General features: G+C 45.9%; 1 long non-coding RNA gene across 1 annotated transcript in view; it reads left to right on the top strand.

Annotated features, from left to right (window-relative positions):
* Nucleotides 1-26,882, top strand: part of LOC138581977 (uncharacterized) — a 1,316,379-nt gene that overhangs the window by 1,173,287 nt on the left and 116,210 nt on the right. The window lies entirely within an intron of this gene.

The following is a 26,882-nucleotide window of genomic DNA, read 5'->3' as shown; positions in this document are numbered from 1 at the left end:
TGTGTTTCTGCAGTGTTGTGGTACCGTGCCTCGGGCATGGGCATTTTGTGAGCATGCAGAGTTACCGCTTGCCTGATTGTAATCCTTTTTTTCTTCTTTTTTTAAAAACTGTTTTATTAGTTTTTCAACATGTCAACCATACAGCTCAATAAACCATTGTACAAGTTAACTCTCACATACGGTTTCATGTTGTATCTTCTATCCCTCCACCACCCCCCCCCAGCCTACAGCACACTTCGAGAGAGAAATACATAGGGAAAGTGTGAGAGAAAGTAAGTGTCATGACCCACAGAACGCGCCCCTTTTGGACTTCATGGTCCTTATCACAACGGGGCTTGCACTCCTTGGTACTTCCAACATGGCCGTCTAACGTGAAACGCCCTCCTCGGTCTTCACGTCAGACGCAGCGTAATCTACCAATACACCACGCCCCCGCGCGTCCCAATGCTATTGCAAGTAGTGACTAGACGCGTGCTCTGTAGTTCGCTGAACTGTTATCCTGGTTCCTAGACCTTCTAATTCTATTCCCTTTCCCCTCTTCCTTCTTCCTTACTTCCTGGACCCGTGTGCCGTGCTTGCGCACCTTCTTCGTTTCCTGGATACCCGGAGTATCTGAATCCCGGAACTCTGAATGCACGCTGGAGCCAGAAGAGGCTTGGACGGGCTTATACAAGAGCAGGTCCCTGCATAAGAAGACACCGGCCAAGAAAATCCTGCAAGGATCGCTCTCAGGTGAGAAAGGGGGAATTCCGTGACAGTTTTAGACGCAAAACGACTGAAGTCGAAGTCGACATGGAAGCGGCCGTTCAGGATCTCATGCGTGGCATGCAAGAACTAACAACCGAGGTACAGAATTTAAAAGCGGAAAACGCTGCTCTCAAACAATGAGTTCTATCCCGTGATTCTGCCACAAAGGAAAGTGTATTGCTGGGCGGCATTCTTGACAAATACGATGGGTCGGCAAAAACCCTTTGTGGATTCCTTGATTCTTCTTTGGTTCACTTTACTTTTAAGCCCTACTACTTTTCAACTCCCAGGGCTAAGGTGGGCTTCATAATTTCACACCTTTCTGGAAATGCTCTAACCTGGGCTACGCCCTTAGTCAATTCTGGAGATGCCCTCCTAGATGACTACGATGGTTTCATACAGGTCCTTAAAACCATGTTTGACCGCCCAGAGCAGGTCTATAGTTCCCTGGAACGCCTGCTAGACTTTCAGCAGGGATCTCAGGATATGCTTAAGTTTGTAACCCAATTCAAGCAATTGGCTAAGGAAGCTGACTGGTCTCCTGAAGCAAGTTTTACTCTTTTCAGAAGAGGACTGAATGAGATCAAAGATGAGTTAGCCAGAGTGGCTCGCCCAAGCTCATTCCAGGCTCTTATGGACCTTGCCATGCAAATAGATTTTCGTATCCAGGAAAGGAAGGCAGGGAAGAAAAAATCCAAAGTAACCCCCCGAATGTATCCTTCGAGACTACCTCCAAAACTGACAATAATCCAGGGTCAGCTACTGAACCAGAACCTATGCAGATAGGAGCCTTCCGTGGACCCATATCCCCGCAATAGAGGATGAGAAGGATTCATACGGGGTTATGCATGTACTGTGCCTCGGATAAACACCTGGTGAGAGAATGTCCTCTAGCCCCTCCTCGGCGTTCTGGAAACACCAGCTCCCCATCCTATATGGAGCAAGGCTTCGGGAGAGAGATGTTGGCTCCACGTCTATTCCATCCTTGAACTCTCCTGGACAAAACAGCCTAGTGATTCTACAGGCCTTTCTATCACCATCAAAGAATAAGACCTACTCGATTTTGGCCCTGGTAGACTGCAGAGCTATGGGAGTATTCATTGATCAAGATTGGGTTTTTAGTCACCACATGCTATATGAGACACGAAGTACCATGCAACCAGTGGAAGCGATCGATGGAAGACCCCTCACTTCAGGACCCATAAGCCTGCAGACTAAAGAGATCCAGCTTTCAATAAACCATCACCAAGAGGTGATCAGATTTGACATCATTAAGTCGGCTCATTACCCCATGGTACTGGGAATGCCCTGGTTACAGAAACATAACCCTTATATCAACTGGGCAGCAGGATCCTTGTTTCTCGGCTCTGAGTTTTGTATGTCTCACTGTCTATTCCTGGATTCCTCCTTGACACCTTCCAAGGAACCATCAATAGATCAGCAAGTACCACTCATGGTTTCCAATATCATACAGGTCCCAAAAGCCTATCAGGGTTATGCTGATGTGTTTTCAACTGCCATAGTTCAGGCTCTACCCCCCTCACAGACCTGAAGACTGTGCCCTAGACACACAGCCTTCAGCAGTGATTCCCTTTGGGAGGATGTTCATTCTATCCGAACCTGATAAAAAGGCCCTCCGAGAATACTTGTACACCAACCTTGAAAATGGCACCATAAAACCATTGAAATCCCCAGCTGGTGCCTCGTTGTTCTTTGTTCCCAAGAAGGACACCAAGGAACTTAGACCTTGCCTCAATTATCGTGGATTAAATCAATGCACCCTCAAGGACCGTTACCCCTTACCCTTGATCTCAGATATTTTGGAAGCGGTGACAGGAGCTGTAATCTTCACGAAACTGGATCTCAGGGGTGCCTATCATCTGATTCGTATCAGGGAAGGGGACGAATGGAAAACAGCCTTTAGAACACCCTTTGGACACTTCGAATATCTGGTCATGCCCTTTGGACTTGCTAATGCCCCGGCAATCTTTCAACGTTTCATGGATAGGGTGTTCTCTGACATGCTGTTCCTCTTCGTCATCGTCTACCTGGACGATATCTTGATCTACTCCAAGGCCCTTCTAAAGCATGAAGAGCATGTAAATGTAGTCTTACAATGACTATGTGAACATAGACTCCTAGCCAAACCTGAGAAATGCTTGTTTCACGTTACTTCTGTTCATTACCTAGGATTTGTCCTTAGCCCAGAAGGAATTGGTATGGATCATTCGAAGGTAAAGGCCATACTATCTTGGCTGGCTCCAACTTCCGTGAAATAAGTTCAATCCTTCCTGGGGCTTGGCAATTTTTACCGGAAGTTCATACCCACCTTTTCTGAGATTGTTCAACCGATCATTGCTCTATTGAAGAAAGAAACTCCCTTTCTCTGGTCTGTACCTCAAGACAGGGCATTCCAATGTTTAAAGACAGAGTTCACTCAAGCCCCCATCCTGGCCCAACCCAACATTAATCGGTCATTCCTAGTGGAGACGGATGCCTCTAACTACACAATAGGAGCAGTGATGAAGCAAGAATTTGAGGACAAATTGGAACACCCCATTGCTTACCTTTCACAAACTCTGACTCCTAGTGAGACACATTATTCCGTCTTGGAAAAGGAACTATTAGCCATCCGCCAAGCCTTCACAGAATGGCGACATCTACTCCTAGGAGCTGGACATCAAGTCCAGGTCCGCACGGACCATCGAAATCTTCAAGTTCAACAATCCTTGGAGTGTAGGAATAGTCGTCAGGCCCGTCGGGCCTTCTTCTTTGCCCAGTACCAGTTCCACATCAGTCATGCCCCTGGATCACAAAACATAATTGCCGACGCCTTATCTCGACGTCCTGACTACGAAACTATTGAAGATCGGGCCTATCCTAAGATGTTTCCCCACACGATTTTTGTAGCTCAAGCAGTCAGTCTTCTGGAAGAAGTTCGGATGCAAACCCAATCCTCTGAGCTCTGGAAGGATATTTCAAGGAAGAATCAATAGAATCTGAGAACCAAGGACGGATATTTGTTCAAGGATAATGCTCTAGTCATCCCCACACAGAAATTACAACAAAGGATAATAAACCTCTGCCACGATACCCTTCACTCTGGACATCGTGGCATCACCAACACCCTCTGTCTTATACAAAGACAATTTTGATGGCCTAGAAGACTGACGTACAACTGTACATCCGAGCCTGTTCTATCTGTAGTCAAAACAAACACGATAACAAGAGACCGGCGGGTCTCTTACTGCAACCTACACTACCAACAAGGCCATGGGAATTCATCGCTACAGACTACATTGTGGAATTGCCACCTTCCAGGAGATACACGACTATCATAGGCACCAGTGACTTGTTCACTCATATGGCTCATTTTACACCCCTGTATAAACTACCATCCTCATCAGAACTCGCTGGAATCTTCCTGAAACACATTTTCCGCCTTCATGGACTTCCTTCCAAGATCATATCAGTCCGAGGACCCCAATACATCTCACAATTCTGGAAACATCTCTGTCGCATTCTAGGAATCCAACACGCTCTTTCAGCAGGTTATCAACCACAAACCAACAGAGCTACGGAACGTGTAAACCAGACCCTGGGACAATACCTTTGTTGTTTCGCCACCAAGGTGCAGGATGACTGGGCGCTCCTAATACCCGTGGCTGAATTTGCCTACAACAATTCCGATCACTCAGCAGTTAAGAACAGCCCCTTTTATTGCAGTCCATCCATCAGTTTTACCCTCTGTTCTTCCACATCCCACACCAGTACCTAACGTCGACTCCTGGATTGAAACACTCATCAACATACACAAGGAAGCCAAAGAACACTTAGAGAAGGCCAGAATACATACTAAGCGATATGCAGATACCAGAAGAAGACCAGGGCCTTCTTATGCAGTTGGTGATCAAGTCTGGTTGTCCTCGAAACTACTACCCCGACATTTACGGCCAAACAAATTGGCCCCCCCGTACTATGGTCCATTTTCCATCAAGGAAATCATAAATCCAGTCTCATACCGGCTCAAGCTTTCAGACTCCTGGAAGAAAATTCACCCAGTTTTTCACACTTCTTTATTAAAACCCTACATCCGATCCTCCCGGAAATCCTGCAGACCCACTCCTGTAGTGGTGTATGACCAACTGGAATATGAAGTGTCCCGAATATGCGACGCCAGGTATAAACGGGGTCAGCTTCAGTACTTGGTTGAATGGAAAGGATGTCCTCCTAGTGAAAGAACCTGGGAACCAATTTCTAATCTGAATACCCCTCGATTGCTCAGAAGATACCATCTCATACACCCAGGCAAACCTTGTGGAACAGGTTTTCGGAGGAGGCATGCTGTCATGACCCACAGAACACGCCCCTTTTGGACTTCATGGTCCTTATCACAACGGGGCTTGCACTCCTTGGTACTTCCAACATGGCCATCTAACGTGAAACGCCCTCCTCGGTCTTCACGTCGAACGTAGCGTAATCTACAAATAGACCGCGCCCCTGTGGCCCCGCGCACCTCAATGCTATTGTAAGTAGCGACTAGACGTGTGCTCCGTAGTTCGCTGAACTGTTATCCTGGTTCCTGGATCTTCTAATTCTATTCCCTTTCCCCTCTTACTTCTTCCTTGCTTCCTGGACCCGTGTGATGTGCTTGCGCACCTTCTTCGTTTCCTGGATCCCCGGAGTATCTGAATCCCGGAACTCTGAACGCACGCTGGAGCCAGAAGAGGCTCGCGTGGGCTTATACAAGACCAGGTCCCTGCGTAAGAAGACACTGCCCAAGAAATCCTGCAAGGATCGCTCTCAGGTGAGAAAGGGGGAATTCCGTGACAGTAAGAGTATGCAGAGAGTGAGAGAGAGAGAGAGAGAGAGAAACATAGGAAGAGTGTGAGAGAAAGTAAGAGTGTGCAGAGAGATAGATAGAGAGGGAGAGAGAGAGAGTGAGAGAGACCAAGAGAAATTTAGGGAGAGTGTGAGAGAAAGTAAGAGTGTGCAGAGAGTGTGTGTGAGAGAGAGAGAGAGAGAGAGAGAGAGAAAAACATAGGGAGAGTGTGAGAGAAAGTAAGAGTGTGCAGAGTGAGAGCGAGAGAGAGAGAGAGATAGGGAGAGTGTGAGAGAAAGTAAGAGTGGGCAGAGAGTGAGAGAGAGAGAGAGAGGGCTAGATCTGCCTCTGATTCGCCAGCTAGAACTAGTAATTCAAATTGCGTGTGCATGCCTGTCAACTCACCAGCTTCTGGCAGGTGCCACCCGCTCTAGAATCCGCTCATTCACCTGCAAATCCCCTCGCTCGTCCATAGGCGTCAAAGGAGCTCTCACCCGCATTAACAAAACCCTCTTTTGTCCTCTGCCTTGGCAAGTCTAACGGTTGGCAGGTGTGCATATGTATGGTCAATTCAACATATGGGTGTTACCTAAGCAGAATAGGCACTTTTGTGTTAACGTCGTGTGCTAATGCGCCCCCTAGAAAGCAACAAAGCAGTTCTTTTTAATCTGAATAATACAAGTGCACCGTGAAATATCACTGAAACCGAAATAATGAATAGAAACTTCCATGTATCTACTACTGAAGAGGAAGCAGGGGCCCTGGCAGTCTTACCCGCCTGCTCACCAGTAGCAATAATGATTGTGTCGGGCAATCTTATCGCAGCATTCATCTGGGGTGGGTGGCTATTGTGGCCTGCCTCACCACATCCTTTTAAAACAAACATTGCCAATTCCAACATTTTAGCTTTAGTGTAAGCATGGGAAAAGCACTTGCCAGGCACAGCTGTAGTGGTATTGTTGATAGCAGGTGCAAAATGTGAGTACCTGGGCATCCAATAGCAGTGCCTGCCAAAAGATTAAAACGTGTGCACAAGCCAAAAACGTTGGACGCCTCGGGCTTTGTCCGTCGGCAAAGCTTTATAAGAGATGACTTGAATTGTGTACTTTTAGAGCCATCTTTTATAAACACAGACATTTAAAAAAAAGATGTCTTGAAGAGTACGGAAACCAATAGGTACGTGCACAAACATATACATGTTATATATTTGTGTGCGTACCTTACTATGGTTTGTGTACTTTTTAAGACATCTTTTATACACTCAGAAATATGTCACATATTTCTATGTTTATAAAAGATGGCTTGCATACTACACAAACCATAGGAAGGTACGCACACAAATGTATAAATGCTTACATGCACTTATGTATTTGCGTACCTTCCTATGGTTTGTGTGCTTTTTAGGCCACACCCACCCCACACGCCTCACCCCCAAAAAGGGCCGGCCTCGATTTCTTACCCCACTTAGAGCCCTGGGCGAGGGGGTAGCCCTGGAAAAGAACGCCACTAAGAAGAAGATAGCACGAGCCATTAACGGTCAAATGTAAACATTGTCATGGGCTCTGAGGGCACTATTTACCTGTTTACCGGCCTGTGAACCTCAAAGGAAGCCGCTTGGAGGCAAGAGGCAGGAAGTGAATTGCCCTCTCGGCGTGACTATATGAGTGCTCACAAAGGTAACGGGGTCAGTTCTTGGAGCATGTGCTAGGGGGAGCCAAATGATGACGTTGAAGCCTCCCACCCCCCAGTGAAGAGCCATTGAAAGTCTATTGATATTTAGCCCCGATTGCTTCCGCCCGGGCCGCGGAGCCCAGGCCCCGGAGTGCGTGCTTCGTGCCACTAGAGCTTGCGTAACGGGTTGCACGTTTTATTTAGCAGCTAGTGCTGGCACGTGCTGTAGAACGCGCTTCGGGATTTTGCAACATTGTCTCAGGGGAGCAATGTGTCACATCAGCTGTCAGAGCTCCCGGGCTTAGGGTAAACGGAGGGAATACCACGGAAATCTGCTGAACGGTGTACATGCTGCAGCCCCTGCAAGGCGGAGGCACTGCACCATAGCATCTGATGTCAATTCCATGGACTCATTTACGGGTCGCCAGTGGCCATACCTGTGACCCCTGAGGTCTCCCTTGCTACCCCTCTTGTCTCCCTTGCTACCCCTTTGTCTTTGTGTCTTTTTTTTAATTGAGGCTCCTAGGCTGTGGCCAGCAGCATGTGGCTCTTTGTTTCTGGAGTGGCTGGTTTTCTGATAGCTATAGCGGTACAATAGCTCAGTGGTTTGAGTGCCCACTGCTGCAAAGTGTGTGTGAGCTGCAGGTTGCAGGTTCGCCTCCCGGTAAGGTCAACTCAGCCCTTAATCATGCTCAGGTTGATAAATGAGTACTAACACAGGTTAGGCGATATGAAGCACTTGAACGTCTGCTTGCATTCACAGTAATTTGGTAATATGGGCCGATACACATTAATATTAAAGATACATATGGTGATCAATTCTTGTATGAAATGTATATCACTTTACAGTGATATCGTAACCATACTTTTTGTAGTGTCCTTAGAAACAATGCTATGTGATGCCACTTCCTGTTTTTGTCAAGGGGTGAAAGGTTGTTTTATCGCTTCCTGTGATGTCACTACGGGGTGGGGTCAAATGACACCACTTCCAGTGATGTCATCAGGGGGTCAAGGGTCATGAGATATCACTTCCGCTACCCCTGACATTTTGGTGAAATGACGTCCCTGGTCATTTCAGCGGTTTGCACCCGGATCCTGCCGCATATGCAGGCACAACCTCCTTTGATGAACTGGGCCTGATTCTGAGCTTGGGAAAAAAGTAGTGTGGGAAGCCGACATTCTGAGCTCCAATTTCGAGCACCGTGGCAGCTATTGTGCTTTCCAGCAGCAAAAGCTGCTGAAATCTAGCGTCATGGGGCGCTCTGTGCGCCAGTGTCACTGCAAGGATTTCTAAAACGTCTGCCATTTTTCTTATTTACAAGAGTTGCAATGGGCTTTCAGTAAATCAGAAAAGTGGGGCTGCCATCTGGTAAATGTCTAACTTATTTATTTTATTTTATTTCATGTTTTATTTATTGTGGGTTACAGTACAAATATGCACTTTTTACACATTCTGGCAAATAATGTCTAGTATATACAGAAAAGACTTATGCAGGAGGTGTTAATGACACCTCACAAGTGCCATATTTTAAATCCCTATTTTAAATTGCAAAGAGGGCATTGCAAGAATCCCCTCGCGGTGCCTGCCCTGCATTTCTGGTGGTCACTAGGGCCGGTGTCAGTCCGTAAATCATTGGCGTACAAGAGAGGGGGCGTTGGTGTCAGCATGCTGCATTCTTTCCTACGGACAACATGGTGCTTTTAGGAAAAGTGTTCTTCCTCCAACATTTTTCTAATTTTAGATGGAACTCTGAATCGGGGCCTCTTTGAGGGAGGGACGAATGGGCACACTTCGGTTTGGGAAAGCCTATTACCAGACTGCCACAGACTTCATCTGTGCGGCGAGGTATGAGATGATGATCAGTCCTGGGCTCTAACAAGTATCTGTCACGTCCACAGGCATCAGAATTCAGAGGTGCCACCAAGGGGTGTCCAAGGAGGGCCACGGCCACCCTTATGAAAATGCTACCGCCCCACCGGCCCGTCTACCACTTAGAGCCGTGCCGGGCGTGCCACCCCACGATTTCCAGTGACCTCATCAGGCCACCCTTATGAAAAATGTCTGGGGGCGTCACTGTCAGAATGAGGCTGTCAGCGGTATTCATTTAATTGGTAAGACCGCTGGTGCGATAGCTCAGCGAGTTAAGCACCTCCCTCAAATATCCGTGCCGGACTTCAGTCACAGGTTTCAATACCAGTACAAGCCAAGTCAGCCTTTCATAATTCAGAAGCCAATAAGTTGAGTAACATTACATTGAGAAAAAAGAAAAAAATACCTATTCCCATAGTGATTAGAAGTGGGAGAAATTGTGCATTAACGTCTATTTCTAATTGTGATAATGCTATTGTTTTCAACTACAGACTAGGGAAAGTGTGAGTGCTCCCAGAATAGATTTGAATCTGTGATCTACTGGTTCCACACAGATGGCTGTAGAGGGTCAGTTAAGCTGAGCTACCTTGCTGGGCTACTGGAGACTGCAAAGTACCTCAAACCACCAATTTTGACCCCCAAAACACCACAAATGTCTCCACAGTCCATAGATTTCCCTTGAGGCTTGGAGATATAATGGTGGTCGTTAAAGTTCTCGGGCCGCGCTCCTTGTCTTCAGGTCTCTGGGAGAAACTAGAAGATGCCCAAGAGCTTCTGTCTCAGAACTTTGATCATTATTGACTGCAGAAGGTTTGGTGGAGCTATCTGTGCACACACACTTTTAGAGGTTTTCTCACAGAGCAAGGGAACTCTACAGTCGGGAAATGACTCTTCGGCGTCAATCCTTCATGGAGCTCAGGATCTCCACGGTACAGAAGGTAAAGTCATGCAAGCCTCATTTCTCAAAGCACCTCACTGATCATTTCTTTTCCTACTGGAGCTCCACATTGGAGAAGGCCACTTGTAGTTGAAAGGCTTCAAATCCAAGTTGCTGACTCAACCTAACCCACATGAACATCAGGTTTGGAGGCATCATGGCGTCGGCGTGGTCTAACAACGGGGCTTGTCTTCATGCCTCTCGCGACCTTGCAGCAGGGTTCAGTCACAGTTGCTGGCTCTTCCTAACAAGAAACATCCCTCCAAGGTGCTGCCCAAACCTGTAAAGGACATAGGTCATCGACAATTGTAACGCTGGCGTCTTTACTCCTTGCAGTTTCAACCTACTCCCAGGAACCCTAGGTCCTTTACTCTAGCTGGATCCTAGTTTCCGCTCATAAAGGCTTTTTAGTCCCTGGTACTGCATAAGTATACCGACTCCTACTGGTAGATACCCAGCACTGTGACCCCTATCATTCTGTGTCAGGGGCCTGGTGGTGCCAACAAGGGAGTCGAACACAACTGAGGCACCTCTGGTATGTTTGCTGCTTTGTGCTCTCTCACTTGAGCAATTGCTGACAGGGTTAATGCACCTTGTCCGGGATCAGAAAGCCATTCCTTGCAAAGAGGTACACACTATTTTGCCTTGGCTTCCAGTCAGAACTATCTTAACCTCTCATTGCTGAAAACATTCAATAACATAACAAAAAACAATATCTCCAAATTCCACAGAGGCCCTTTCCAGATCTTAACTGCACTCCATGCAAAGCTTCCGTGAGCCTTAGAGGTATTCCTGAAGCAAACTGGGCTCGAGTATGTTCCACCATCACGCAGAGGATGGTTCACTTTGGCAAGGCTACTCAAGTGAAGGAATGACGTAGAGTTTCGGTTCCTAAATTCCCAAACTTGAGCTACCTGGACTGCTGAGCATTCTGAACCCTCCTGAATTTGGAGGCACAGTAGACTGCTGAGCCACATGGAGGGACTTCCGGGCCAGATCTCACATTCCGAGGAGCGGTCCGGTCCCCATTGGAAGCCTATGAAGAAACTGGAGAATCAGAGCCATCCCAGCCTACCTGCGGGCACCCAGAACCAGGAAGGGCGTAGCCACGGATGACCTGGGCAGACCTGCATAATCCGTATCAGCAGTAGGGGAGGAGTGGCCTATGCCGGGACCACCGTAGAGAGTTTTCCAGTTGCAATGACGCTCTGTTTTACTACTGTTCAGTAGACGTTACTCATCCGCATGCTCAGATGGGCATCACAAACCTATCCCAAGGCTGGGAAAATTGATATCCAAAGTGAAGGTCGAGGTCACTTCTTTAAATGGAAGCCAGCCAGTGCCAACCTTGTAAAAGGGGCAGAACTGCTCATTCTCAAGGTAGAATGTTGGCACAAGGGAAGACTGAGCATTCATGTGGGAGGTTGGCATGGAAGCAAGACCGTGGTCACCTGACCCATTGCTTAAAATGACATATCAGTATTATAAATGAGTCTTATAGACCGAGAGCAGTCTCTCGCTCATGGGAAACTGACCCGTACTCAAGTTATTGCCCAGAATATTTGGAATAAATTCTGTACCTGAGATTGCAGACTGCATTCTGAGCACTCTGATTGGGTGAGATGAGGTGTATAATTTAGCATTAGGCACCCACTCCAAGGGCTGGAACGGGTGTTAACACCCTGGTGCCTGAGTTAAAGGCACGAGCAAAGAGAGTTCATTTAACGAGGGCCCGGGACATCAACACCCATTCCAGGCTTAGGAACGGATGCTTAACGCTATTAGCACCCAGTCCATGGGCTGGAATGAGGCTAATTTAAAGTATATTCTTTTTGTGAATGGGTCGCCTTGTGGCGTCCCATTCATGGAACGAAAATACTGTACCAAGATGGCCGCCATTGATTGGGAAGGCTGGGCTCCATATCCAGGGATAGGCAATGTGGGTTTTTGCTTTTTGCAGGCCATCCAAAATCGGCAAAAACAAATCTGTATTTTTGTTGGGGCGACCTACAAAAAGCGAAATTATCACATATAACCACAGACTGTGGGGGGGAAGATGGTGGTGGGGGAAACGGCCATCAAGGGGCTTGGAACTTTGGCTAGATCAGCAGTTTCACCCCAAGTTTCTAGCCTCCCGATTGGCTGCTCCCCCTCCCCGCAGGGTGCTAATGGAATCTGTGTGCTAATGTGTGAGAGTGCACCGTGACGGTGACGGATGCAGACAATAATGGAGCTTTACTACCTGAAGCCAAGATTCAGATCAAAGTCAGGGCCGTTAACATGGCTAAAAGCCATTAGGCCAAGTTAAGAGTCATAATCACAGATTATAAAGCTATTAGCATCTGTCCACAAGAGTGGGTGCAATTTTTCACATTCTAAAAACAGTATACACACAAAACATTCATCGTCATGTGACAATAATAAGTCCACAATCTAACTACGATGGGCCCCATTACAACCACTCCAAAGGTGAAGTCCCCTTTCTATATCCATAGATGGAAAGAGGACATGGCAGAAGAGCTGAAAAGGATTACAGAATCCTGAGAGGAAGCAGCAAGACTGGAAGGGATGTCAGGAAGACGCTGAGAACATGTACCGGGGGTTGAAGGTGCGGGCGAGCTGGAAAAACCAAGCAGGAGCCAGGCAGGGATTTGGTGCTGGAAGACACCAGCAGCAGCTAGGCACTCAGAGTAAATATTGGGTAAATCCAATCAGGGTCCTCGGAATTGTGTCAGACTTTCAGCAATTAGTGACTGCATGCCAAAGATCCTACCCACCCCCACCTAAAAAGATTTGAAGACTTTTAAATGAAGAAAACAAATACTTAAAATGCTGTTTGATATTGCCCAGATTGGCTAATGAAAAAATGGTTTGTTTAGAGGAAGTCGTAAGCAGTGTATGGAGGTTTAAATGACAGACACGAATCCTGCTTTCCTCCTTTTGTTTTCTTACAAATAAAACACTAAAAATATATATTTTTTAAATTACTTCTATTTAGCTTTGGTGAAGTGATACACTGGCATACCCACGGAAGTCGTAATGATATGATTGGTTATTTATAACGCACTTAATACCCAGAGGTTTCTAAGCGCGGACCCAGGGATAAAATCTGTGATGCTCTGTGTCACCTATCTTCCAAGGGGAGCACATTGCCGCTGAGCTATCCTCCGGAGATAAAAGGAGGAATTGATGGGAATGGTGTCCCAATTAATTGAATTTGTATCATGAAACTAGCGGTCCACAATGTATCCATACACTAATCTAGCTCCTAGGTGTGCCCTTACCATCCAGAGGCGCTCTATGCTCTCCTCTCCTCCTCTCTCCTCTCCTCACTTTGTGGTGTTGTTTGTACACCGTGAATTGTGCTGGGAAGCTGCGTTGCGTGCCTTGTGATTTGGGGGGGACTTGGGCTCCCCACATAGCTGTCTGAGCCATCATAGAGATGATCCGGGGCTACGCTGTCGTGAACCCCTGTGTATATGGGGTGTGCACAATGTGCTCTGTGTAGGGGCAGAGCTTGCCCAGACATCCTCATTCTTTTATACATTTAGGATAGGGTAGTGCTGCTTCATTGAGCAACTACTCTCAGAATTCTGCCACTTTTCTCTTCGCAGTTAAGGGAGGCCTTTTTTCGGCTCCATTTGTACTCAATAGCACAGATAACTACGTATTAACTCAGACACCCCCGAGCTAGGAGGCAGTCAAGGAGTGTGTGAGACCCCAGGAACTTTCTGACCAATGGGTGAGAGTGGAGGCGGCTTTGTTACAGATCCAGCTAAATGTTCGATCACTGGGAGGCCATGCCATAGATATTCACAACCTTATACTCGAACACCAGCTTGACTTCCTTGCCATCACAGAATCCTGGCTCCATGATGCCTCGGGCCCTCTTCTCTCTTTGGCCATCCCGCCTAACTACACCATCCTCAGGGCTAATCGATTTAATGCCAAAGGTGGTGGGGTTGTGTTCATCGCCAAATCCTCACTTCAACTCAGAGCTTGCCCCATCCCCACCACTGCAGGCTACCAAATGCTCCTTACCAAACTATCAAGCAACCCCAAGACTACCATCAACATACTCCTTATCTACCGTCAGCCCATCAATGCCAGTCACCCTGCCCTGGACATACCCTTACTGATCACGCCATTAATGAAACCTGCCACCAAATGCATGTTCCTAGGCCATATCAACCTGGGATTTAATTACATGGCGGATACTAAAGCAAATGCCCTCAATCTTGCCCTGGAAGACATGAACTTCAGCCAAATAATAGAGTCCCCAACCCACACCAAAGGCTGTACACTTGATTGTCTCCTCACTTCCAATGTCACCGTAGACATTACCGCCATCAATGAAGCCAACCCCCAGGCCCCCCATAGCCACCCAGACTCCCAACCTCAATTCTGTACTGTAAGCTGTACCTGTAAGCTGTCACATGAGACCCTAGAGCCCACCCTGACAGCTACTCTGGAATCAAGCACCCCAAACACTAACCTGAACCCTACTGATATTACTATTATGTTCCCCGCCTTGTTATCATCCTCTCCTTCCTCCCTCAACCCTCCTTTTCTTCACCTATTGTCAATCCCTAGCACTACCAGAAAGGTTGTCAGGCCTAGTTCGATTGTCACTTGTTATTCCCACCCCCCCTTCCCTCACCTATTGTCAATATCTTGCACTTTAAGAAATGTTGTCAGGCCTACTACGATAGTCGCTTGTCTGTCTCATCTTCTTCCTCCCCCTCCCTGCCTCCACTCCTTAATCATTGTCAATGCTCTTGCACTGTTTGAAATGTCGTCAGGCCTAGTATGATAGTCGCTTGTTTTGTTCCCCCCCTTCCCTCACCTATTGTCTATCCCCTGCACTACCAGAAATGTCTTCAGGCCTAGTACAATAGTCACTTGTTTTGTTCCCCCTCTTCCCTCACCTATTGTCTATCCCCTGCACTACCAGAAATGTCTTCAGGCCTAGTACAATAGTCACTTGTTTTGTTCCCCCTCTTCCCTCACCTATTGTCTATCCCCCGCACTACCTGAAATGTCTTCAGGCCTAGTACAACAGTCGTGTGTCTGTCCCATATCCTCCCTCCCCTCCTTAATCATTGTCAATGCTCTTGCACTATCTGAAATATCGTCAGGCCTAGTACCATAGTTAATTTCACATTCTTAATGTCTCAGAGCCTTGCAAGAATGTTATTGTATTTTCCCTTGCTCCCTCCCCTGCCTTGAAGCGCTTTGAAACACATGTGTATAGGAGCTATACAAATAAACTATCAATTAAAACCAATTTCATGTCTGTCTGCTTACCACTATGGACAAACAAGCCTCCAGCCGGGCGAAACGCCTAAACCCCGGATGACAAATAACAATTGGTTCAATGATGACCTCCTTTTCTTGTGTGGGAACAAAAGAGCACTGGAACACCTCTACAAAAAGAAGCCCTCCTCCAGTAATGGCCTCATCCTTGCCACTGCCGTAAGCAAACACAAAACTGCCGTCATCAACACTAAAGCCAACATTTTTATGAGCGCATAAATGATGCAGGCTCCAACACCAAAGAGCTCTTTGTTATCCTAAGAGAGCTTGAGCCCCCTATTCCCACCTCACCTCCCGCCCTCGCAGACAAAACTTGATGTACCACTATCCAAGATGTTCCAGCTCACAAAATCATCACCCTGCAAGTTAAAATCAGTTCAAAGAAAGCCAACCTGTCCACCAAAGCACCCACTGCCATCCCTCCCAACCCTCCATCAAAGGGCAACCCCACAAGCATTGCCCCCTTCAAGTTTAGCAAAGTCTCACTAGAGGAAGTGCTTGCCGACCATCCTTGCTCTAAAACCATCCAACTGCTAAAGCAAAACATGTCGTTAAACTCTGTTTGCCCACCCTGGCTCCCTTTATTATAAACTTTGTCAATGCCTCTTTTCTAACCAATGAGATCCCACCTAACATCAAGGGAGATTGGATCACTCCACTTCTTAAAAAACCCACACTCGACCAAACCATCCCAACCAACTACCGACCAATCACCACAGTACCCTTTCTTGGCAAGATTCTGGACTGGATAGACTACACAAAAGTGCAGCTCTTTCTAGAGCTCAACCACCTGCTGGGAAGGAGACAATCAGGCTTCTGTCCAAAACAAAGCACAGAAACAGCACTACTGGACCAAAAAAACAAATGGACATCATCAAGGATTCCGGCCATCTTAGCATACTCCTACTTCTAGACTTATCCGCAGCCTTTTCACTTAGGTCACCACAGCAAACTCTACCAGAATTTCCACTCCTCTCTGAGAGCCACTGCCTGGATACACTCTTTCCTCAGTGACCGGACCACCAGAGTGTTCATCGGGGAAGCGGCCAGGATTCCAACCCCCTGTGGTGTGCCACAGGAATCCTGACTCTCACCCACTCTGTACAACACCTACACCAAATCAATCTTGGACTCCTTGGGTGTCATCTACACCAAATTCGTGGATGATACCCAGATAGTCATTCCCATCTCAGGTAACTTTTCCCAAGAAACCAATACTACCAGTTCGGTTTACAGTACCATAGAAAACTGGATGGCCACACACAATTTGTGCTTGAATGACGAGAAAACTGAGCTCCTCATTGTCGGCTCTCACTACTGCCTAAAAGACCTTAATACTTTCTTCTCCTCCATCTGCATAGATGGTACCATCATCTCTGTCCTGAAACAGGTAAAAACCTTGCGAGTACATCTTGAAGCTAAACTAACAACGTCGAAACACATAAACGTGCTGTCGTCATCCACTGCCTACACCGCGTGGCTCATCTCACTAAGCAGACAATTTCTGACTCCAGCCGACTGCCTTACACATGCACGTGCGCTAATCCTATCAAAACGGGATTATTGCAACACGCTTCTCATGGGCACCTCTGCCACTAGCTTAGCTAAACTGCAGCTACTCCAGAACAAATCTCTGCGAACGGCACTACGGCTCACGTGTGCTGATCATATCTCTGCCATCAGATGAGAGGTACACTGGCTGCCAGTAGAACCACGTATCAAGTTCAAAACCCTCCCCCTGATGCAAAAATGCATTTATAAAGTAGCACCCGCCTACCTCAATGACACACCCACCCAGAAACACTCCAATAGACTCCTCAGATTAAATGCCAGTATTTCCCTAGTCACCGCCCACTTTAGAAATAAAAGGGCTAGTGGCTGTAGCTTTGGGACCATTGCAACCACCCTCTGGAGCTTCACCCCGATGAACAACAGAAATGAGCAATACTATCAGGTTTTCAAAAAACCTGTAAAAACCTGACTCATCAATAAAGTATGAATAGGTATGTTTGTCTGTAACCAAATTGCATATGCAATGAACGCAGTGATACCCCAGAGTTTGGGCATTATATCAATGTCATAAATAAATAAATATATAGAGAGACAATGGGCCTCACTATGAGTTTGGCGTGGAGGTAAAAAAAGAGAAGGTAAATAATTAGGAGCAATGCCACTTTTTTGGCAGCAATGGATTTGCTGCCACGTTTCACACATTCTGAGATCGGGGCATGACGCCCAGGATGCAGCTAGAGGCACATCCTTCTCTTTACCTCTAAAACATTGAGGAATTACTGTGGGCGAATCGCCACTTGTGGTCATTTCTCCAAAATTCCCAAGAAGTTCTCAGTGCTCCAGCAATGAGGTTTACACCCCCATTGCACCACTTTTAAATGGGTAGACTTCACCTGGTTGCAAACGGCGGTAACAGTAATCCTCTCTGGTGGTAATTCCTCAGAAAGACCCCTCAAACTTGTAAGGAAGCCTGATGCCTTGGATGCTTCCGGTTTCCCCATAGGGATTTCGGTTGATTACAAGTTGCTGTAACAGTAATCGAGTTTGGCTGTAATTCCTCGGGAATTACCACCAAACTCTTAATGAAGTCCAATGTCCTCACTGCTCCTGTGTGTCTAGCAAAGAGGCCAGAGCTGTTGTTATCATCTCAGCCTGCGAAGTCCTTCACACTTGGCCAGGTTAAGACATTGCACTACTGGTTCCATCTCCCCACTGCGGTGCATCCGGTGGAATGCCTGTTCATAAGGGTCGCTGCAAGTCACATAAAATGGGGATCATTCTAGAACATACTTTCAAAAGACTACAGCATGGTCTGGAATACAAATATGACCAGCAGAATACAGGGGTACAGTAGCTTCTTGGCTGCAGACATTATTCAGGGAGAAGGGGCGACTACCTTGTACAGGGCTAGGCGCGTGCCCTGTTATAGATGTTTTGGATAATGGCTTCGTCAGCCCCAGCCAGCATAGCCAATGGTGAGGGATCATGGGAGTTGTGGTCCTAAACATCTGGGGAGCCACAGATTGCAGAACCATCATATATGTTATTGCACAAGCAAGAGGTCCTGTTGCACACTATGCTTTTCAATGTAGATTTTGTAATAATGTTTTCTTATTAATGAGTCTATCATATATCAAGATTGCTTCATGGGGGTTAGTCCTGATACCAGACTGAGGGCTTTATTTCAAGTGTGATGCTGCGGAAAAAAAGGTGGTAATTCCGTTACCGACACATTTTTGGTGGTAAAGGAATGACATTGTTGCTGGAGATAAACCCTCAACTTTACCTCCAAAAATCTGGGGATTTACTGTCTGGTAATTCCGCTAGCGGTAAAACCACCAAAAATCCGATGGAGTCCAAAATGGGGAATTACACCGCTCTATTACCACTTGTATTTGTAATGTTTTATCCATGAGGTACTGGCGATGTGATAATAAAGAAAGAGAAAGGGATTACCACTTGTTATCCCGTGGTAAACTCAGGGGACCAATTGGTGGTAATGGTAACTGACCTTGCCAGTAATTAGGTAGATTTGAGGGCAAATTATCACCAAACTAGGAATGATGCCTTAAGTCATTTATTATGTTTGAGAATAACATGAACAGAGACATAATAACAGCCGGTCAGACAGCACAGCGAGTAGAGCACTCGCTTTGACATCCGTACAGAACTTGCCAACGCAGGTTTGAATCCCGACAGCGTCAAACTCAGCCTTTCATCCTTCCGAGGTTGATAAAAGAGCACCACACACCATGGGTAATAATAAGCAGTGCCCAGATGCCAGAGGGTTCTTAGCGCTATATAAATGCTAAATTATTTTTATTATTCGTAAACACATTTCTTTTTGTGTTATGCAGCAAACATAACAAAAAAACAGTCTGGTTAATTATTGGCACAGTGCGAACCTTTTTTCAGCACTGGAATTTACTGTTTCTAAAACTCAGGGTAGCTTAATTCACTGCCATAGTGGGAGTCCCACTGCCACTGCGGTGTGAGGGGGCCCTACACGCTTCAGAAAGAAATCCCCTCCGACTTCACAAAACATCATGTAATTTCTTTGTGTACTTTACAAAGAAATCATTTCATTTCTTCGGAAGAAATGCAATGCACTCCACCTTCAAAAAGCAAAGTTACAGTTGTGGAGCCTGGCACGCTGTCCCGCTGTGCGTGACAGGAACTAGCCTGCTCTCACTGCTTCCTGGTTCCTGTCTGTGTGGTGGAGGCTGGAGCGCGGGAGCCAGCTGCTTTAGCAGAGCCAAGGCCTTCCTCGGGAAAGATGGATTTGTGTCCGGAGCAGATAAAAAAAAAAGAAATGTTGTAAGTGTGTGTGCGCATGCGTGTGTGATGCATGTTTGATGTGTGTATGTTTGCATGAGTAGATGCAAGGGTGTGTTATGATATGATATAAGTCATTTATAACGCGCCTGTACACAAATGTTTGTAGACAAAACAGAACAAGGGGGTGGGGTACAGAAGGAGGACAAAACAACAAACTTACTATGACGTGTGTCCTTCAGACCGCATAAGTGCGGGAAAGAGGCAGGGGAGAAGTGCCAGGGGAGCGGGGAGGGAGAAGTGCAGGTAGCTCAGTAAGTGCTGCTGCAGGGTGGCTCATAAGAGCAGAGACTGTAGGATTGTATATAAAGACTCTTAAGTGCTGTGGGAGCCCGGAGGCAGTGCAATGGCAACTAGACAAGCAGGAGCCAGGGCCCAAGCTCAGTGGGTAGTCAGGTGACAAGTGCGTGGGGCAGTCAGTGACATCAGCAGGGAAGAGGAAGAGAGAAAGCAGGAGGGAAAAGAAAGGTCTTGAGTTGCTTCCGGAACCGGAGGGGGTCCTGCTCAAGTTTGAGAGAGGCAGGGGGCTGTTCCAGAGGGAGGCCCCAGCCCAGGAAAGAGCTCTGCCCACCACTCTATTATTTATTCATTATTTATCTATTTCTGACGTGCCAAAGACTGTGGGCATCAGGGCGCGGAAAAAACCTATCAGAAGCAAGCGACGGTGTAGTCAGACAAGGAGACCCAGGCGAGCCAGTGAAGATCTCTCCTGTGCTGTGAGATATGTTCAGATTTTGACCTACGTTTTACCTTTCTCACAGTATTGTTTTGCAGAATGTAGTGTGTTGCAGTAATCTAGTCTCTATAAAACTAGAGCTATGACTAGCGTAGCACAGTTGGCTGCAGAGAAATAAGGTTTTAGCAGGCGCATATGCCTGAGGTAATAATATATGTTCTTTGTCACATTTGTGAATTGAGCATCTGATGTGAGTGATGCCTCATTGGTAACCCTCAGTGTTTTAACTTTATTGACTGTATGGATTGCATGTTTGTATATGTTCCGTTTTTCGTAGGATACTCCTAATTTGTCGCTTGCATTTTCAGAGCCAAAAATGAGGAGCTCGGTTTTCTGGCCATTCAAACAGAGGCCGTTTTCCATCATCCAGATGTGAATCTTTTGATTCGTGGATGAGATCATTTCTGTGTCTTTTTCATAGTCTCCACTACGTCTAAATAAAAGCTGAGTATCATCAGCGTAATTGGTAAAGTATAGTCCCATGGACTGTAGTAGGTCACACCGGGATCTGCAAAATACGTTACAAAGAACATGGGTCAAGCAAGCTCCCTGCGGCACTCTGCATGTAATCTGTTCCGCATTAAAAGAAGCATTTTGACAGATTATTTTAGATTTTGTATTACTTAAAAATGAGCTAAACCATTTAACTGAATTAGGGGAACAGTTTCCACTTTCCTGAATACATTCTAGCAGTTTAGCGTGATCTACAAGATCGAACGCCGCTGAAAGATCGAAAAGCATCAAGAGACCAGCTTTGCCTTCATTTACTATGTCCAACATTTGAGTCTGCAAGTCTACCATGGTGGTTTCGGTCCCATGTGCACTCCTAAATCCGGACCGCTGCTGATGTAAGACATTAGCTTCCACAACGTATTTTTGAAATTGGATGGCTGCAATCTTGTCGACTATGTTCAACAAAAATTTTGCGTTAGTAATGGGTTTGTAGTTAGAAAATGTATTGGGGTCGAGGTTAGGCTTTTTTAGCAGCGGTGTCATTGTGACACTTTTTAGTAAGTTTGGCACTTCATTGTGTAAGAAGGAAGCATTTATAAAAACAAGTTAAAAACAGCACAAAGATCTCTAAGTTTTGTAAAAAAATTTTGATGGTAAACTGTCCATTTGACAGGTAGTCAGATGCATTTTCTTCAAAGTTTTAATCAAGAACTCCGACGTAATAGGTTCCAATAAAAATGGTGGATTAACAGGGATGTTTAATTGGCTGGTGGGGTTCTGAGTCTCACCATCCTTATGTGTTTTTCTTGTACTAACAATTTGAGGATTGTGCTTTATATACTTTATCTGAGAAAGCCTTTTGTACTGCTTCGCAGTCAGCATTTTTGGGGGGTGAATAGTTGTATTTGAGCTTTCGGTTTTTCTAATGAGTTGACAATCTCAAACAGAGTTTTAATGTCATTAGTTGAATTGGAGATTTGGATGTCATTAAATCCTTTTATTTGCTTGGAAGGTTTGTAATCAACATTTTTTTTCTAAAGCTTTCCATTTCTCTTTGTCTGCTAATAACTGGGTTTTCATCCACACGTGTCCCTCTTTTCTCTTCTCTTGGTCAGTTGCGGCGTACACCATTTCTGGTTATTTTCTTTGAGTCAAATCTTCTTCTCTTTTAAAGGTGCTACTTGATCTAAAAGTTCACGCATATTTTTTTGTGTGCACTTAAAAACTAAAGAAGAAGGTGTACCCTGGTCAGATGTAGAATCCATTAACTCCTGGATAACTGTCGGTAGTTTATCAGATGACAGTTTCTTGAGATTCCTACTCGTGACTGATTGTATTATGTTAGCTTTATGGAGTACCTTTGTGGGTAGTATAACTTCAAAGGTTATAGTATGATTGTCTGACCAGATACATGGTTTAATGTCAGTGCTTTGAGTACTCAGATTTCTGACTGCAATCCAATCGAGCACATTGCCCTGATCATGTGCAGGCTCTTTGCTCAGAATGGTGAAGTCGTAACGACACAATAACTTTTCTAATTCTATGGCTTCAGGGTCTTTGGGATTAGCCAGCCATTTGTTGAAATCTCCAAGTAGAATTGAATGGTTATTACGGGCGTTAAGTTTGGATAGAATACCTAAAATCTCGACCAAAAACAAAGGTAATTCGGATGGAGGGCGATACACCAAGATCAGGTTGATGCAGTCATTAGGGAAGCTAATAACTTTAAAAAGTATAATTTCACAACCCGTACATGAAATAGGTATTTGAAAGTAGTTGATTTCTTGCTTGGTAATAATCACCACACCCCCTCCTCGCCCCATGTCTCTTTGCTGAGTGTAAAAGCTGTAGATTTCTGGGGTGGTCAATATTTGGACGACTTGAGTCCCTAAGCCATGTCTCGGTAATGCACATTATATGAATGTTCTCATCCTGAATATGGTCTGCCACACTAATTGCATGCTTGTCGAGTGATCTGGTGTTTTTGCAGGCATATTACGAGGACTTGTTTGTCCTTAATTTGTGTTTGACGTATTCTGGCAGAATCTGACATTTTAGTAGGGCAACAAGATGCAAACTGACCGACACCGTTAAGAAATAAAATTAGGCTTCTCTGTAACTATGACAGGAGTCTACGTTACGTACAAAAAAAGTTACCCTCTTATGTAAGGAAATATTTAGTACAAGCCGCTCGCCCTGGAGGGCAGTGGTAACACACTGGGTAAATGCAAAGCCCGTAATTCAACAGAGAGTCCGACGCGTGACACAATCTGCATGGAGCAGTGTAGACTGGCACCTCCCAGATGCTTTGACGCACCGGCTGTGTAACTACTGCTAGGATTTGTAATTTCTAAGCTGCTTATAACGCGCAAAATGCTTTCATACTATACACACAGCGTTCTGAGATAAAAGCACCTAAACAATTAGCACACTGTCTAAAATAGCCCACTTCACCTTAATTAAAACAAGGTCTTGGTAAATTAATCTCGTATTTTAAAATTGCAATAATACCACGCACACGTAAAGCAAAAATCTGCTAAAATTGAGATACAAGGTTGCTACCGAACTGATCTAACGCGTGATCGGATCCCCAGCTGCTTTATAAGCACAGACTGGCACCTCCCAGCTGACGTGCCTACTGTGTAAAGAAATAGAGTCCTAGAACTACAATACTGCTAGGAATTGTAGTTTCTTAGCTGTCTATAACGAGCAAAATGCTTTCATACAATACACACAGCGTTCTGAGATAGAAAGCGTGTAAACAATTAGCACAATGCCTAAAGTAGCACACTTCACCTTAATTAAAACAAGGTCTTTGTAAAATAAAGAATTTCATACTACACCCACGTAAAGGTAAAATCTGCTAAAATAGAGAAATAAGGGTGCTTCCGAACTGATCTATGTTTGGAGAAGCGGCTGACCCTGAGGGAGTTGGAGGTGGATGAGCGGAGAGCTCGAGAAGGAATATGTTTAGGAAGAGAAAGTTGGAGGTAGTGCAGTCATAGGCGCCAGAAAGACTTGTGAACATTGCAAAGGGTCTTGAACTTGATCCTTGCAGCCACAGGGAGCCAGTGAAGAGATTTCACAGCTGTAGAGATACGATTCATGGGCTTGAGGCCAAGGACAAGTCTTGCTGTCCTGTTCTGGATACTTTGTAAAGGTCGGAGAGTAGAGACAGGTAGATTCAGAAAGAGGCTGTTGCAATAGTCTAGCCTAGAGAGGCCCGGGCCTCTGGAGACAGAGAGCTTCTGGGTTAAAGTGAGAAAAGGCAGAATACTTCTGAGGAGGTACAGCTGATAGTGTGACTTCTTAGAGACATCAGAGATGTGAGGAGAGAAATAGAGGGTGCAGTTGAAGATGACACCAAGGTTCTTAGCCTCACAAGAAGTAGCAGGGAGAGAGCCAAGTGTGGGCAGCCAGAGAGAGAGAGAGGAAAGGAGGGAGCAGGTGTCCCAATGAGGAGGATCTCAGTCTTACTGGCATTAAGGCAGAGATTGTTGGAGGCACACCAATCCTGAACTGCAGCCAGTCTGGTATGAGAGAAGGAGCAGAGGCGGCTGAGGGGAGCCTGAAGGAGAACAGGGTTTCATCCTCATAACACTGAAAGTTAGAGCAGAAAGAAGCAATGCCAGGGCCAAAGGTTAGACACATGGGGAATACCACAAGTAGAGAGAGAGATAGTAAAGAGGAAAGACGCCAGCTCTACCTGAATGAGGACGGAAGGAAGATTAGAGTCAAGGTTAGAGAGAATTCCTTCAGGAGAGCAGTTTCTGTGCTTCTGGCAGCTCTAAAGTCGGACTGGTGTTCGTGTAGACAGGCAAAAGATTCCGTATGCAGATTAAGCATGGAGATGGCCAGCATTCCCAGGAGTTTACCCAGGAAAGGAGTGATGGAGATCGGGCGATAGTTAGCCAAAGAGGAAGGATTGGCAGAGGGCTTCTTTAGAAGGGGATGCATAAGGGAGTGCTTAACGGGGGAGGGGAAGGTTCCAGTGGCAAAGGAGTGATTACATAAATCGTCCAAGGCTGCAGCAAGGGTGTCGATGTGGTCCTTGATGGTTCTGGATGAGCAGGGGAGAACATGTTTGACAAGACGTATATAGATTGGACTTGTCTAGAAAGATCATCAGAGGTGAACAGGACAAAGGGAAGAAAGGAAGAGGAGAAGCAGCCGAAGACGGGCCAGGGGTGGTAGAAGAGGAGGAAGAGGAGGTAGAGGAAGAGAGAGTGGACAGCATGTCCTGATTTTTAATGGTGAAATGAGAAGCCCGGGCTGTGCAGAGGGTATGAGAGGGAGCAGGAGAGGTAGAGACTGCAACAGGAATGGCCACCTTTGTGCAGATATTGAAAGGTTTGGCCAAGTTGTTAGATGCTGCAGAGATATTGGCTTGGATGTAGGCTCTCTTCTTAGAGAGGACAGAGAGTCTGTATTGCCTTTGGAGCAGGTGGCAGGCCAGTTTGTCAGAGGGTGCGCCTGATGCCCTCTACTTCCTTCCAGCTGCTCTTTTGCGTTTAAGGGCAGTGAGGTTGGAATCTTACCAAGTGTTGCTCTTGGATGTGGACTTCAAACAGATCCTCATGCAGGGGCAAGGACGCCAAGAGTGTTAGAGATAGAGAGATGAAGGTTAGAGATGTCTGTGTCAGAGTGTGAGTCAGAAAAAGGTGTAGGAGGAGGAGAGAAAGTGGTTGTAAAAGCCTCAACTGACACATGCTTCATGGGCGAGATGACCGAGAAGGTAGGTGGCAGTGCTGGGGTCGGCTTGACCTGAGGGGTAGAGAGAGAGAGAGGTGGGAAGAATTATGTATGTGTGAGTGAGTGTATGATGATGTCTGGGTGCGCCTGTTGGTGCTGGTCCGGTGCTGAGGTTCTGCTTTTAGCGGGCGGTAGGTGAGGAGCATGGTGCGGTAGTACCCTTTTTTTATGCAAATCCATTCATGATAAAACAAACATGTTATTTGGCTAGACCGGCATTTTGGTGGTGGCAGTCTAGCCATTTCGTACTGCCATCTTTTAATGGGGATTTATAATAAAGCAAGTATGATGAATGTTATTATTACCTGGGAAACTGGCATTCGGGTGAAACCAGTCTAGCCATTTGTTACTGTGACATGACATTTCTTTCTGGGCATCTATAGTTAAGCAAGCATGATGTGTTATTAAGTGGCTAGACTGGCATTTTGGTGCAGCCTATCTAGCTATTTCTTATTGTGGCTGTGCATGTTTTTCTGGGGATCTCTGATAAAGTAAGCAGGCCATTTGTTATTATGTTGCTAGACTGGCATTGTGGTGCATCCAGTTTAAACAAGTTTTGTTATTGTGGCGTGGCATTTTTAATAGCAACGTCAACAGGAGTATTTCCTTACATGGGCATACTGCCATATGGTGGCAGAGCCAGCCTAGACATGTTTTGTTTTGTATTGTTACTGGCATTATGTGTAAATCAAACATGAGCATGTTCTTATATGGGAATACTGACATATACTGGTGCAGCCATTATGGACATGTATGGGCACAGCCAGCATGACCATGTGTTTATAGAGGCATATAATGTGGGTAAAGGGATCAGAAACATATGTTTAAAATGCTCCTGAGAACTGCTGGTGAGTTTCATTGATTGGATTTTTTTATTTGGAGTTACCCTACGAAATTAATTGCAAACTGTCTTGCTTTTTAACCAGGTTTTCACAGAAGGTGCAGTGTATAAATACACCATGCCAGAGCCACCATGAGCATGTTTCTTTTTATAGTATTATTATTTTGTGCAATACTACTGACCACACACAGAGTTGGCCAGTACATTTGGGTGTCAGGCACAGTCCCCTTGTTTCTACACTAAGTGAAAGATTTAAAGTTTGATTAAAACACATACTTGCACATTTCAACTTGCCCCTGCAGCCGCTTGATCATCATGGGCGTTGCGCATGTGGGATGAGACTGGGGTGGCCCCCTCAGTATGGCTCGCACCGGGGCCCCACATTTTGTG

Source organism: Ambystoma mexicanum, chromosome 3q (genome assembly GCF_040938575.1).
Source record: "Ambystoma mexicanum isolate Mex_15411 chromosome 3q, UKY_AmexF1_1, whole genome shotgun sequence".
Classification (NCBI taxonomy): domain Eukaryota; kingdom Metazoa; phylum Chordata; class Amphibia; order Caudata; family Ambystomatidae; genus Ambystoma; species Ambystoma mexicanum.
Note: the sequence above shows the minus strand (reverse complement) of the source record. Positions and strands in the feature narration are given on the sequence as shown.